This window comes from Puntigrus tetrazona, chromosome 24 (genome assembly GCF_018831695.1).
Source record: "Puntigrus tetrazona isolate hp1 chromosome 24, ASM1883169v1, whole genome shotgun sequence".
NCBI lineage: Eukaryota > Metazoa > Chordata > Actinopteri > Cypriniformes > Cyprinidae > Puntigrus > Puntigrus tetrazona.
The window spans coordinates 15863025-15878103 of record NC_056722.1 but is presented as its reverse complement, the minus strand read 5'-3'; the positions used below and the strand labels follow the sequence as shown (position 1 = coordinate 15878103).

The 15079-nt window shown below is 37.7% G+C and overlaps 1 pseudogene; it reads left to right on the top strand.

The window, feature by feature from the left end:
* The first annotated feature begins 2556 nt into the window (after positions 1-2556).
* Positions 2557-14870, top strand: LOC122330214 (annotated as a pseudogene).
* The last annotated feature ends 209 nt before the right edge of the window (positions 14871-15079 follow it).

Here is a 15079-nt window from a genome sequence, read left to right as displayed (position 1 = left end):
CTAGACGTGTTTATGAACGCGTTACTTATCTATATATATTTCGGGGTTTTAAGATTGGTATCAGGTTTGGGTTCTAAGTTCGTTGTTCTGGATCTCCCCAGTCCTCTCGGATGGGTGGAGTGTTTTCTTCTTGCCTGCTGAATTCGTCCCGCACATCGTCTTCAGGATTACCGCAGGGTTCAAGACCACAGTTTAAGGTGAGGTTTAAGCATTAAATACGCAGATATCCACGTCCTCCATGCGTTTGATTTGATGACACCAGTAAAAGTAATGAACGACATGCTAACCTGATACAAACCAAACAAACAGACTTTATGGGATCGTCAGATCATATACTTCGTCTCAACCTCTCATAAATGTTTTTCCTTTTCTTATCATTTCTACTGTGGAACTGACGCTGTAAGTGCAAACATAATATAAGTTATACACGCTAAAAGACATTTAACACATTTTTAAAAAGAAAGGTGCCAAAATCCCAGCGAGTAAACAAAGATACAAAAAGATGAATTGCGTGCCAAATCAGCCAAATTTGAGAAACTGCTTGACTTTGATTTAGTTAGGGTTAGATTTTTACTATTTATAAAAAAAGTCAAACATGCATTAATAAAAGCAAAAATGTAGACACTGTCTCTTAGTAATTCATTGTGCTGTACACCTTAGATTTTGAACCAAATTACAGAGCAAACATAATTTGTGAACCTGGACAACAAATCAAAAGTGGTCCATTTCTTTTTAAAATTGAGATTTGTACATCACCTGAAAACTAAATGATGTATTGGTTTGTTAGGTGCAACAATAATTGTCCGAAGTTACAGATTTGCAAAAAAATGTAAATATTGAGAAAGTTACATTTTTAAATTTTTCCAAATTATCTGACAAAAGCAATTTTTCTTACATTATATGCCAATGTGTACATACACACGTGGTCAGAAAAAATATATGGCATCCCTGGCAAATATGACAAAAAGCTCACGAGAAAGTAAACCTGCAATATAAAATGAGGGGAAATCTCGTTATGAAGTAAAGTTTTTTTTCAAATATACATTGGACACAATTATTGGTACAATTCTAGAAATTTTTAAATAGTAAAATATCTGTATATTCCTCATTCATATTCACAATTTTCAAGTTTCACAAGAATAGAAAGAGGATGGAAAACAAAGGCCGAATTTCCCAAGATGTGCTCCAATAGATAATTGAGCTTTGGTAAATAAGAAAGTGATTTTAAGAAATACTTTCCACCATGGGGCAATTCTTTCCAATCAATAGAGCATGTTACAAGACTGCCTGGAAGAAGATGTGTATATATTGTCCTAATGCAGAGAGGGTTTGAGGGTCTATAGACTCTCCAAGGACCACAGCTGAGAATTGCAGAACTTACAGAAAATACAGGACTGGTATTTTAATCGTGACTAGCTTCTATGGAAATATTTCTGCTGGAGGTCCTGGACGTCTTGTTTAGACACATGGCATCTTTGACTCTATCAGATATCAACAGAGCAAAAATCTAAAAAGTGACTTTATTAATAATTTTATAATGGGTTATGTTTGAGTCTTCCAACTGGACAATAATCCAAAAACAAACCTAAAAAAACAACACAAAAATGGGTCACTGGGTGTTATTTTGGCAAATGGAGCTTTTAAAAGTATTCAATAAAAGGGTACCAAGTGAATTGTGTCCAGTGTGTATTAGAGTAAAAACATCAATTTCATTATAATATTTCCCTGCTTTAAATTCTTATTCTTATTAACAGAAGTAAAGCACATTAAACATGATGGAAATGATGTAAAGACACATAATCTTGGGAATTTGCTCTCAAAGTGCATCCCTGTCCTGCTCAAGTGCAACAGATAAGAGATATTATAATTCTCCAGAAATGAAAACTTTATTCAAACAAACTTTTTTCAGTCAACACACTCGATTACTACAACGTAAGTGCAAAAACGGCATCCCATTCCACATTTTCTTGATTGATGTTTGCTATTATTATATTAGGTGTGTTCGACTGGCTGGCGCTGCAGCTGCCGATCAGTGTATGACATTAGCACAGTGAGAGCGTTTGACAGCTGATGTCCCCATATGTTCATTATATTTAACCGCCTCGTTGTACTTTGTTGATGTCCACGTACACAGACCGGTGAGCGTCATTGAAGGCCTGGTGTGATTGAGAGCAAACATGAGAGGTCAGAGGCCCAAGGCAGGTGTGGCCTAGTATATATATTTTTTTATATAGCTAAAATAGCCCCAACAATGAGAAAGTAGCTAAATTTGGTGACAAAATCCCTCAAAGTGGCAGTACTGATACACGGTGACAATGACCTCAGGGCCATACATATCTAGTTCTCAAATACAGCAAATCACAACTTTTTGGCCTGTGCAGCTCTACTCTTTGATACACAATTTCAAATGAAACTTAAAATCCAATGTTAAATGTATCAGAACCGATGCACACTACTTTTGCTTCCTGTTTCCAACAGAACCGCCAATGTTCGGTCTGGAAGAGCGTAAGTGATCTAGGCTGACGGGTGTCTTTGTGGCACCTCTCATCCGTTGTTATGGGTACGGCATCCTCTCTGGTGAGTCCCGGTGAGGTGATCGAGGATGGAGTGGGGTGAGTGGGGAGGGGAGGCATGTGAGATACCGGTGGAGGTGAAGCCAAAGGCTCAAGTCTGCTACGGAGCTCCTTCCGTCGCGGGCCCTCGTGTCATCGTGGGCGCCAGCTTCAAATCTACCGGATCTGTGGAACTGGAGTACGCGGCTGAGTATGAAAGGCTCAGGAAGGACTATGAGATCTTTCGGTCAGCAAGAACAATGAGGTTGCCTCCATGCAGAAGAAAAAGCCAAGCTGGATGAGGAGAACAAGAGACTGCGCTACGCTGAGCTGCAGGTTTGAGGAGAATAACAAATCAAGCTTTTAATGTGGGGCTGTGACAGATTGGGCAGAAATAAAGACAAATTAGTAAAGAATATGAGGAAAACAAAAGATTAAAAAAATATATATACCTTAAAACAGACGTGCAAGATTTTTAGAAATGTACTGTTTATATATTTGGTTGTTGTATGAATTTGCAAAGCTTTTATGCTATTTAAAAAAAAAAAAAAAAAGTAAACAGGCAAAGGGAATTTTTAAGGTATATTTATTTATATATTTATTTAAAAAATGTAGTTATTCATTTATTAAATTCAGGTCAAATTATCTGGTTTATTTGATGTAAAGTTCATATTATAAGAGGTTTTCTTGGCACACAGTTTAAAGATGCTTATTATGATTTCCTTTGACGTTTTATGATTTTAATGCATTTTTGGCTGTTCCATATGACAATGGGAAAAAGTTTAATAAAAGCTAAATATTTTTTCAAATAATGATTTATTACAAGATAAAAGCATCCACTAAATGTCCAAATATAAATGAAATAAATATTTTATAATAGTATAATAGTATAATAAATATTTATAATAATATTTAAAACAAAAAATGCCATTCTTTATATTATTTTTACCTTAATTTTATTATCAAGACAGTTCAGTATGATATAACACTTTTGACCTTTTCCTCTAAAAATATCAAAATAGTTTATTATCATACCATGTAATATCATGGAGTGTAAACTACATTTTAATTTTTCATTCATGAATCGATTTTAAATCAGTAAATCAGTGGATGTACCCATGTATCAAGTACAAAGAAATGTTGAAATTAATGTTACTTTTCTCAAGATTTATATAAAACGACTTTTTTTTTTTTTTTTTTTTTTTTTTTTTCAAAAGTACATTTTGCTGAATCTGTGTTTCTCTGGTTGTCAGGCCCTTCAGAAGACTTACCAGAAGATTCTTGAGAGAAGGAAAGTGCCCTGGAGGCAAAGTATCAAGCCATGGAGAGAGCTGCTACCTTTTGAACACGACAGAGACAAGGTTAAGCGGCAGTTTAAGGTGCGAATCTCATTCTCTTCTCTCCCACGTCAACTGACTCATGGTGATTCTTACTTTGCGAAATCCTAAATCTTCACAAGCCCTGTCTGAAACCTTTTTGCTTTTACATTATGCCTCTTTAGCCTTTAGCTGTTCTAGCGTTCAGTGTGTTCTTTCATCTTTATTTCTGTCCTAAATCGCCCTGCAGATATTCCGTGAGACTAAAGAAAAGGAAATTCAGGATTTGCTGCGGGCAAAACGAGATCTAGAGTCAAAACTTCAACAGCTGCACGCTCAAGGCATTCAGATTTATGATCCAGCAGACTCGGATTCAGACGACAACCACACCACCGTCACGAGTAAGAGATTATTTATCAAAATCTATCATCAAGATCTATCATTATTCACAGTTAATCATTTCCCAGCACTATTGATCTATTGGTTTGTGTGTTCAGAACGTTTTTTTTTTCTCTCCCAACTGTCCCAAGTTTTCACGAAACTCTAGATTGGAGCATTATTGTAAAATCAAAATTTCTGTACAAATTCATCCCTAATTTCCACTCTGTGCAGCTGCAGGAACTCAGTGTGAGTACTGGAGTGGAGGCATTTTGGGAAGTGAGCCGTCTATGGGCAGTATGATGCAGTTACAGCAGACACACAGGGGTCCTGAATTCGCTCACAGTCTCATCGACGTGGAGGGGCCGTTTGCCAATGTCAGCAGAGGTGAATTTGCACCTGTGCGTGTGCTTGTTGTAGGTGTACATGTGCGTATGCTGATGTTAGTGTGTTGGTGTTTCAGATGACTGGGATGCAGCTGTAGCCAGTCTGCTGCAAGTTTCTCCTCACGTCTCTCAGGCTCTGTGGAGTAACACAGTCCGCTGCTACCTCATATACACGCAGGAGACCAGAGCGGAGCTGCAGGCCTTTATACAAGTACACACGCTTAGATACGTTAACACATACGTGCGTTATCACATTTTAACACTCTTCATCAGTTTGTCTCTCTCTCTCAGACTCATTCTTTGAAGCTGCAGAGGTTTTGTGAGTGGTTTGGGACATTTCTACCTAAGCGTGTCGTTTTCTGAAGAGAAGGCTGCTCTGTTTGCCGCTGAACGCAGGCTGGAGATCGAGAGGAGCTCTGTGTGCGTGCTGCTGCTCAAGTCCTCGGTGTCCAGGTGATCTTTCTGTCTGTACTTTTTGTCATGTTATTGTCACATTTCTCTGTCGAATGAATCTGCTGAATCTGTTTTGTTGTTTTAGTTGCGTTGTAGAGGATGTGGAGGAAGCGTTCGTGAAAACCCCAGACTCTCGGCCTCTCTTGCTGTATTTGCGAACCGGTGAGAGAAAAGGAGAAAAGGAAGAAGTCTCAACCCTTAGCCCATCGACTAGAGACTTGCTAGAGAGAGTTAACAAAGCTGACAAGAGTGCCAAACTTAAGGTAATTTAAAAAGCTATGGGTTGAAAAATTTTGTTGATATTCCTGAAGGCTCTGAAGATTCTTTTTTCTTTTTTTGGAAGATCACAGGGGTTTCAAAATTATTTCTTTATTTTTTTCTAAACTTACTATAGGTGATAAAATTTCTTTTAGGAGTTCTTCTTTTATAGGAACACACCACTATTTTTGAAAATAGGCTCAATTTCTATCTTTCCAAATAAATTTTACTGTCTCCAATTCCTTTCAGCTGATTTCTGTGTCTGTCGGTAGCGTTTTTAGTTGCAGTTTAGCATGTGGTCCTGTTGGTTGTGTTGTCGGGAGTTGGCCTATTTTCAGGCTCTGCGTAATACTATAGCATTATAGTATTATATTACGTAATACTATCAATTTCCTTGATAATTATGCCAGAATTAGAGTATAGTCTCTATATTGGCCTAAAATTCATAACTTTCCCTTTTCCAACAGTCTTACTAAATGATGTAACTACAGAAGAGTCGAGTTTTAAATAATTGAATAGATTATTTGAGTAATATGCTAATGGTCTATTTAGATTCAATGATCTACGTGCTATCACCAGACTCAGAGATTGACTGGATGGATTCAGAAACTCTAGGGCAGTTGGAAAACTGAGCCTATATTCAAAAATATTGGCATGTACCTTTAGGTTTCTTCTCACATATAGCACTAATGAAACACATGTTATTTATATAGCAATCGTAGTAAAACCTCACACTTTTAGAAAAAGGATTACAACTTGACTCTATGTGGTTAGTTGTGTTTTTAAGGAAACACAAATTTCCTTGAGATAATAATAACATGCACTACTTTAAGATTCTAAGCATTTTAGGTCTTATTTAGATCTTATTTCTTTGACCCCTTTGTTTACTGTTTCACATGGAAAAGGCAAACCTTTGGCAATCCACTACATACATTCCATCTATTACATTGGTCTGTCAGTTTTGAATGCAAACAGCCAGTGTGTGTTTTTATGACCTCTTAGACTCATCGAATGAAGTCCAGGATCTTTTGTTTGTTTAGATTAAATATCTAAAAAGTCGCCATGTTTTGGTCAAAAATTACCAAGAAACTTAGTTCACTTTATTTTGGTGAATTAACGTTTTCTGCAGGTGGTGGATCATGCAGGGTCTGTGGAGGAAGGTGCTGCTCTTATCTTCACTCAGCTTGAGAGAGAGTTGTCAAACAGGTACAAACATATGCAAACAGGAAAACACAAGAGGGTGTTGTGGTTAATAGCATTTTTGTGCTTAATGTTCTTGCTTTAACTGATCGTGCACTTAGATATGATTTGATTAAAAATAACCCAGCTATAAAGAGCTTCGAAACTATTGGCAAGCACACATTATTTTAAACAAACAATGCAAATAGGGTTGCTTATTATTGTCAGCCTATATTTTGGGCTCAAAATGAACACACAACGAAAACACTTTACAATAAGGTTCATTAGTTAACCTAAGTTAACAAAACAATTTAACATGAACTAAGAATGAACAATACTTCTAAAGTGCAATACTTCTTTCAGCATTTACTAATGGATTACTAAAATCAGAAAGTTGTGTTTGTTAACATTAGATAATGCACAGTAAGCTAACATGAATTATCAACGATTGGTTTTTTTTATTATCTAATGTTAACAAAGATTATTAAATACTGTAATAAATGTATTGTTTGTTGTTTGTTTATGTTAGTTAATGCATCAACTAATGTTAACAATTGAGTGTTACCTTTACCTTTATGGAACAGAAAGTGTGTTAAACTAAAGTGTGTTGAGATAAACTAACCCAGCCACTAAAGTGAAAAAAAAACCTCTCTAACGCTTTGAAAATCACCCAAAGTTTGAGTAAAAAAAATATAAGCATTGTTTAGAGCGTGGCTCACTATTTTAAGGTTCCGGAAGAGGACCGTATTTTATAAAGGAGATCCATAATGTTAAACAAAAAGACATTTGTACAAGATGTGTCTCTTGTTCTTTAGGAGTTGTTAGGATTGGAGTTAGAAGAGAGTGGAGCGCGGTGGAGAGAGAGAAGAGGAAGACTCTGGTGATGTGCTGTGGGATCTTCATGATGAGCAGGAGCAGATTGAGGCGTTCCAGCAGGCTTGCAGCGCTGCTTCCAGATTCAGCTTCCAGAAGGCATGATGGCTTTGTTATTTTGTGTATTTTATCATAGCTGAATGTACATACAGTACATATTATTATTATTATTATTACTATTATTATTAGAGCAACCAAATATGAAATATGACGACGAATGGCAAAAAATGTGTTGAAGGTTGTTTCGCTTCTTTTTTTTTTTCTTTCTCAGTATGTCGACCGACTCAATGACATGGTAGCCGCCCCTCCACCCACCCCACCATTGCTGGTATCTGGTGCACCTGGATCGGGAAAATCACTTCTGCTTGCTAAATGGTTGTTTCATCTTAATTCTTGATATTAGGTATTTTTGCACAATGTACATACATTTTCACAGTCTAAACAATGTCATTTTCCGCAGGATAGAGTTACAGCAGAAAAACTCTCCCAACACGCTCATCCTGTATCACTTTACGGGACATCCTCTCTCTAGCAGCACAGATCCAGTCCTCATCATTAAGCGCCTCACAGTGAAGGTCAGACATTTTTGAATTTTGAATTCAGAATTTTTTTATGTAAATGCATGGACACACATGGACGTCTGCTCTCAAGACCCTCCTGAAACATATTTTCAATGATTGACACCACATAGTTAGGTCACATTCAAGGGTTTTATTATAGACACAATACAAGCATAGTTAACTAAATATAGAACTTTCCTCTGAATAAGTTCTCTTTCCCAATCGACCTTGTAGCTGCTCCAGCATTTCTGGTCTATTTCCGGTCTTTCGATGGACCCTTCTAAGATCCTCGAAGAGTTCTCCGCTGGCTAGAGCGGCTGTCTGCACGCGTCACCATGGCAACATCATAATCATTATTGACTCCATTGACCAAATACAGGTTACACTTCCTCAAATAATCTTCCTCATTGCTGTGGTATTTTTGTGGTCTGTCATCATGTTTATCAATCTACGATGATGGAAAACGCCTACATTTATATGCGGGACCTTTTGTCTTTTGTTGTGGGAGTTAATAGTATGGATTTTTACCTTTTGTCGTTTTAAATATTTAGATATTAGATATTTGTTATTGACTAGATTGTTTGTGTATGACTTTTTTGTGTGTTTTATTTGAAAAGAAAAAAATGATAGAAAATAGTATAGCATTTTTATTTACCAGCCATTATTTTTTGTATTCCCCAGAATGCTGAGCGACACATGAAGTGGTTGATTGATCCTCTTCCTGCTAATGTGAGAGTACTGGTGTCAGTTAATGTGGAGACCTGCCCACAGGCATGGAGGTTTGTAATGCAAAAAAAACATTTAAAAACCTAATATTGCACATTCGTATAATATTACACACATGTAGACAATCACAAAACATGTTCTGCTCTTTAGATTGTGGCCCACGCTGCACCTAGACCCACTCGATCCCAGAGGTGAAGACTGTCATCAGCACAGAGTGTGTGAACAGTGATATCAAACTCACCAAAGATCAGGTAGGCATCCTTGTCCGTCTGTGTTCATATTTATGTATGAATTTTGAGTATGGGTTTTGTCTGTATTGCTTGCAAACAGGAAAAGAAGTTGGAGAGACATTGCCGTTCAGCTGCGACATGCAACGCGCTCTATATCTCATTACTGGCGAGACTTGTTACATGCAGTGAGTAGATTGTGAAATTGTGGTGTTTGTGGGTCTGTGGTATGTCAATTTTACAATTTTTTTTTTTGCAATGCGAGTCGAACAATGACGATGTTGGACTGGCTCTTTCAACGCCTGAACCTCAACCCTATCGAGCTAATTTGAGGACAGTCGGACAATAACACCAAACAGATCTTTTGTACATTCAAAGAAAAGCCTTTGGCTTGAATTGCAGAAAGCATGGGATAACGTTACTGTTTCAGGAGTTTCATAAGTTCATAAGGTATATGGTGACGCTATGCCAGAGACATGCATGGCTGTAACTGCTACAAAGGTAGACATACCAAATTTTCATTTTAAAGGTGTATAAAACCTGTATGACTCACTTCATCTGATATTTGTTGTGCTCAGAGCAAACACCATGCACATTGTAAAATGAAATAATGTTTTAATAATGTTCTAATAATTTGTCCACCACTGTATATATTGTAGAATGTTAATTTTCAAAAGTGACAAAGGTATCATTTCATTTTGAAATTGACAAATTTCTGCTAGAGCAAGCTTGGTTTAATACAAGTGAAACATTTATTGTACAATGTTTACAAAAAATAAATAAATAAATATATATATATGTATGTATTAAAAATGTGTGTGTGTATATATATATATATATATATATATATATATATATACAGTATATATATATATATATATATATATATATATATATATATATATATATATAGTAACATTAAAATGCCAACATTTCTGTTAAGTAATAAGGGAGGGGTGGCTTTAGACCTACAGTAATCTTAAAACAGCCAGTAGTCTCTCTTTAGCACACCCTTTGTCTGATTTTATGTTTAATCTGTCAGCTCTAGATCTTCCTGGACATTGGAGAAGACTCTACAGCAGTGTGCATCGTGTCAAGATACAGTATCGCTATACAGACTGGGCCTGAAGGTGGCGCTAGACTCACTCAGCACAGATCGGGAAAACACTTAATGAAAGAGGTCACCTATACAAAGTTAGCTGTCCGAAGAAGAGTATTGCTAAAAAAACAACTTATAACTTATGTGAATTTCTACTTCTGCAGTTATTGTGCCTCGTGTGTGCCAGTCACAACGGCATCAGTGAATCAGAGGCTTTGGAGCTGTTCCCAGACCTGAATTTTCCCGCCTCACCTCAATGCTCCACAGTCTGGAGAGACTCCTCATCATTACCTACACCTGTGGTCTCGTTCGCTTTCAGCACCCACAGGTGTGTATGTCTGAAACTAACTGTTACTCTGAACTTTGTTGGGTGTATTTTAACGGAGGTAAATTAAAGGGAACTGGTTTGTGTAACTGAGTATCATTTCCAGGCATGTGAAGCGGTCAACCAAGAGTTTCTGGATGGGGGCAAATGTCGTGGATCCTACAGAGAGAAAATCATTCGGTTCTTCAGTGAACAGCTGAAGTAAGATTACTTAATGCAGTTAATGTGGATTTATGTGTGTTTCTGTATTCTCTGACCTGGGAAGAGAATTGTTTAAATCTGAGGAGAAAACAATTGCTGTGATTTCAAGGCTGAACACACTTAGAATCTGTAAATGAAAAGGTGATACTAATTACATGTATTTTATTTTATTTTAAAAATGTTTTATTGCAGAATAATGGCATTATAGTATTAGTAATATTTTACATTTATTTTGTATGTATTTGTTTTACAAATTTAAATAATAAAGTAAATTAAAAATTTTATTACAGTACAATTGTACTATTGTAATAGTAATATTTTATATATTTTTTGCAATATTTACCACATTTACAATATTTTGTATTGATTTATTTTACAATTAGTAATCATTATTATTATATGACAAATAGCTGCCATGTTGGATCGTTTTGTTAAATAATTTTTGTTGGTTCAGGCAAGAACGAAAGTGACATGGAGGGTGGCTGATGAATTGCCGTGGTTACTGCAGCAGCAGGAAGATCAAGTAAACTTCAGATGAGTTTGCTTAACTTGTTTGTGTCCCAGAACCTGTACAAGAGGTGCGTTCTTACGTTCCTGCTGTATCTCGGATTCTTGTGTGGATCTGTGTCTAAAATGACGCCTTTGGTGCTGATGTGCGTTCTCAGGGGTCATTTCTCTGAGCTGCTGGCACACTGGCAGTTTGTTGGTAAGGATAAGTGCTCAATGGCGACGGAGTATTTGACTCATTGAAAGACTTTGAGAAGACCTGTGAGAGTGAGCAGAGCATGAGCCAACTGGCGAACCTGTCACGAGACACTGGGCCGCTTCCTCAAAGACCTGGGAATGCTCAGTCAGGTGATACAGACCGAAAAGACTGATGATCACCTCCGTTTTCGTTTTGAAGTGTGCGGAAATGACGTGTATGTGTTGTATTTAAGGCGGTGGCCCCCTTGCAGCGATCTCTGGAGATCCGTGAGACGGCTCTGGATCCGGACCACCCAAGTGTGGCTCAGTCCCTGCACCAGCTGGCAGGGGTTTACGTTCATTGGAGGAAATTTGGAAACGCAGAGCAGTTGTACAAACAAGCTATGGAGATTTGTGAAAACGCCACGGCCCTGAACACAGCACTGTGGCTAGAGAACTAGACTCACTCTCACTCCTCTACCAGAAGCAAAACAAGTACAGAACATTTTTTTAATTCATATTCCATTACGCAGTTATTGCAGAGCTTTGTTCCAAGTCCTAGTGAGATGCCTTGTTTAGTTGTTAAATACTGTATTTTATTGGTCATTTCCTATCTATCAGACTATAAGATGTTTGTTTTCTATTTGTTTTTGATTTGTTTTGTTTTATCTAGATATGAGCAGGCCGAGAAGTTGAGAAAGAGATCGGTCAAGATCAGACAGAAGACGGCACGACAGAAAGGCCACATGGTAAGGAAAGGCCAAATAATCATTTTAGCCACTTTTGTGTAAGACTTGGTCCCACTCAAATAACAGCATCTCTTATACAGTATTTGCTTGTGTTGTTTTTAGTATGGTTTCGCTCTCTTGAAGCGACGGGCACTGCAGTTAGAGGAACTTACTCTTGGCAAAGACTCAGCTGATTGTGCCAAGACTCTAAATGAGCTTGGAGTGCTTTATTACCTGCAGAACAACCTGGAGTGAGTAAATCTTCATTTCGTGCACACCACACATCCTGAACTGTGCAATGCAGATTTTCAGTCATGGATAATGAGAAAAACTAATCTAAATCTAATCTACAACCGTTTTAGTAGATATTTTTGCATTGTTGGGGTATTGTTGAATTCTTTTTACTAAATATTTTGGACATATTTTTTCAGGCTGCTCAAAAACATGTTCAAAAAAAACAGTAGTATTTGCACTGTATTCTTCCCAATGAGTGGGTTAAGCAGGGTCTACTTCTTCTACATGCCTGTCATGGGAGTTGTTTTCTTTGCAACCAAAGTAGCACCTTAACAGTCGTGTCTTGGCCCCACATGATGTGTATTGATCTTCCAATGAGCTCTATGAGCCTCTGTGGCATTTTCTTCATCATGGTGATGTCCAAAGTTAACACAACATACCCGAGAGACAGGTTGGTTCTTCTATCTCTGTACATTTTCAGTGTACAGGTGGAGCTAAATGAGAGCACACATTGAGTTTGCGTTTCCTCTTTCAGATCTCTCTGCAAAGTACGGCTTCCTCAAAGTTTCAGATGGTGTCATATATATCAAACCTGTCACTGTGCCTCGCTAAGACTATAATACTCATGTTTTTTTGTGTTGGTGGAGGTGTTTATGAGCTTTGCACTGCTTTGTGTGCAGGGGTAGCTGGCGTAACCAGTATCTTTTTATTTTATTTTATTTTTTTAATAATCACCACCTACTCTCAGAGTTTTCAGAGATTTGTGAATTTGCATTTTCATCCAGCCTGTATTAATGTTTTTTTGAACCAGTCATAAAAAAAAAAAAAACATCTCTTGTCTTGAAAATGGTTTAAATGTCTTTCCTTGTGTAATATACTCAATAGACAAAAGACTTACTTTGTTGTTGTAAACTATTCTTATATTTTAGTACTTTATTAATAATGCACATTTTCCATTTGCATTTATATAATGAGAATTTGAACGTTTTTATCACCTAGTGCTGCAAAAATGTTCTTGACCCGTTCCCTGGAGATGCGCCAGCGTGTGCTGGGACCGGATCACCCTGACTGCGCCCAGTCTCTGAACAACCTAGCTGCTCTTCACAGCGAGAGGAAAGAGTACGAGAGTGCAGAGGAGCTGTATGAAAGAGCACTTGACATCCGTAAACTCGCACTCGCACCAGATCATCCTTCTCTCGCCTACACCCTCAAACACTTGGCCATGCTTTATAAGCGCAGGGTGAGAAACCGCATGAAAGAGCCACAACTTACAAGCACTGCAGAACCAGTAGCAAACAAGTGGCGATTATGCATACAGCCATTCTGCAATGTTGTGCTTTTGTCTTTTTAATTGTCTGTCTGTTTGTGTGTATGACAGGGGAGGCTGGAAAAGGCAGTTCCTCTATATGAACTGGCTCTTGAAATCAGAGAGAAGAGCTTCGGGCCTAAACACCCCAGTGTTGCCACCGCTTTAGTTAACCTTGCAGTGCTCTACTGCCAGCTGGTGAGAAACATTTGGTCTTCTCCATTGTAAAACTATCAGTTCGTTCTCTGATAATTTGACTCTTTTTGATGTGTGTTTGTGTTGCAGAAGCAGCACAGTGATGCTTTGCCTTTATACGAGCGTGCTCTAAAGGTATATGAGGACAGTCTTGGCCGACTGCACCCTCGTGTTGGAGAGACTCTGAAAAACCTGGCTGTACTCAGGTTAGCCATGTTTTCTTAACTCGGCTGTGCCAGTTAGATTCACAGTACATTCAACAAAAGTGTTAGGCAGCAATTAAGAACTTGTGCTCATAATGATTACAGTGCAAGGACAATATTGCATTAATTTGACAGTTTTGCGCGTTAACCTACGTTTGGCATCATGTGGAATCTTTACAAGGTTTCGAAATTTTCGAAAAATCGAGGAAAAGTAACTGTATCTGCAAACCAGAATTGTGTGACTTGGGCCGGAAATAACCACGTAGCAACAACCCATAACACCCTATTACACTCTTGCTTTCTCAGCTATGAAGAGGGAGATTTCGAGAAGGCTGCTGAACTGTACAAGCGAGCAATGGAAATAAAGGAGGCAGAGCCATCTCTGGTGTGCGGTAAAGCCCCCTCACATCACTCATCTAGCGGCGATACCATGAGCCTGCGAAGCCCCCCCTTACCTCACACTTCAAGGTGACACCTGAGCCCTCAACATTTACCAATGTCAACTCTTACCTCTATTAATGAAGCCATATTGGCCACACTTGATGTGTTCGGGCATGTGCTTGAAGTCTAGATGCAGCAATCAAATACTTGCATGGTAAGAAAACATTGGATTCCGACATGGTTTTCAATCCTACTGTAATTTACAGTATGTATCAGTGTTTTAATGTGTCATAAGTTTTTTTTTTTCAATGCAGCACTTCATAGCTTCAGCATACCAATGACATTTCGGATGCACTGGTGTTAAGCGTAGTAGTGTTTAGCAAAGTGACTATTATCAGAATAGTGTTATTTATGGAAGGACACCTCAGAGTAAGAAAAAAATGACTGTTAGAATGCATTTGGAAGATATAAAGGCACGAGAGATACTGAGTTGTGAGACCTGAATAAGATGTCCCAATTGCAAGAACTAAAGTCTAAATTACAAAACATTAGGTTTTGGAAATGATTTGAAAGTTACAATAAGGAGAAAAATTGTAATTACAAGATTATGGCGTTACAATTATGTACGAAGGCACAATTGCAATAACGTTGCTATAAGATTTGAAGTCATTTGGAGAAATAACATTGTAATGTGAATTTGGGTAACATTTACAAAAACATACATTTGCAATCGTGATATATGAAAATATGAAGCAAAAAATAATTGCATATCAAGATATGAAGCTGCAGTTACAGAGTGTGAAGCTGCAACGTCA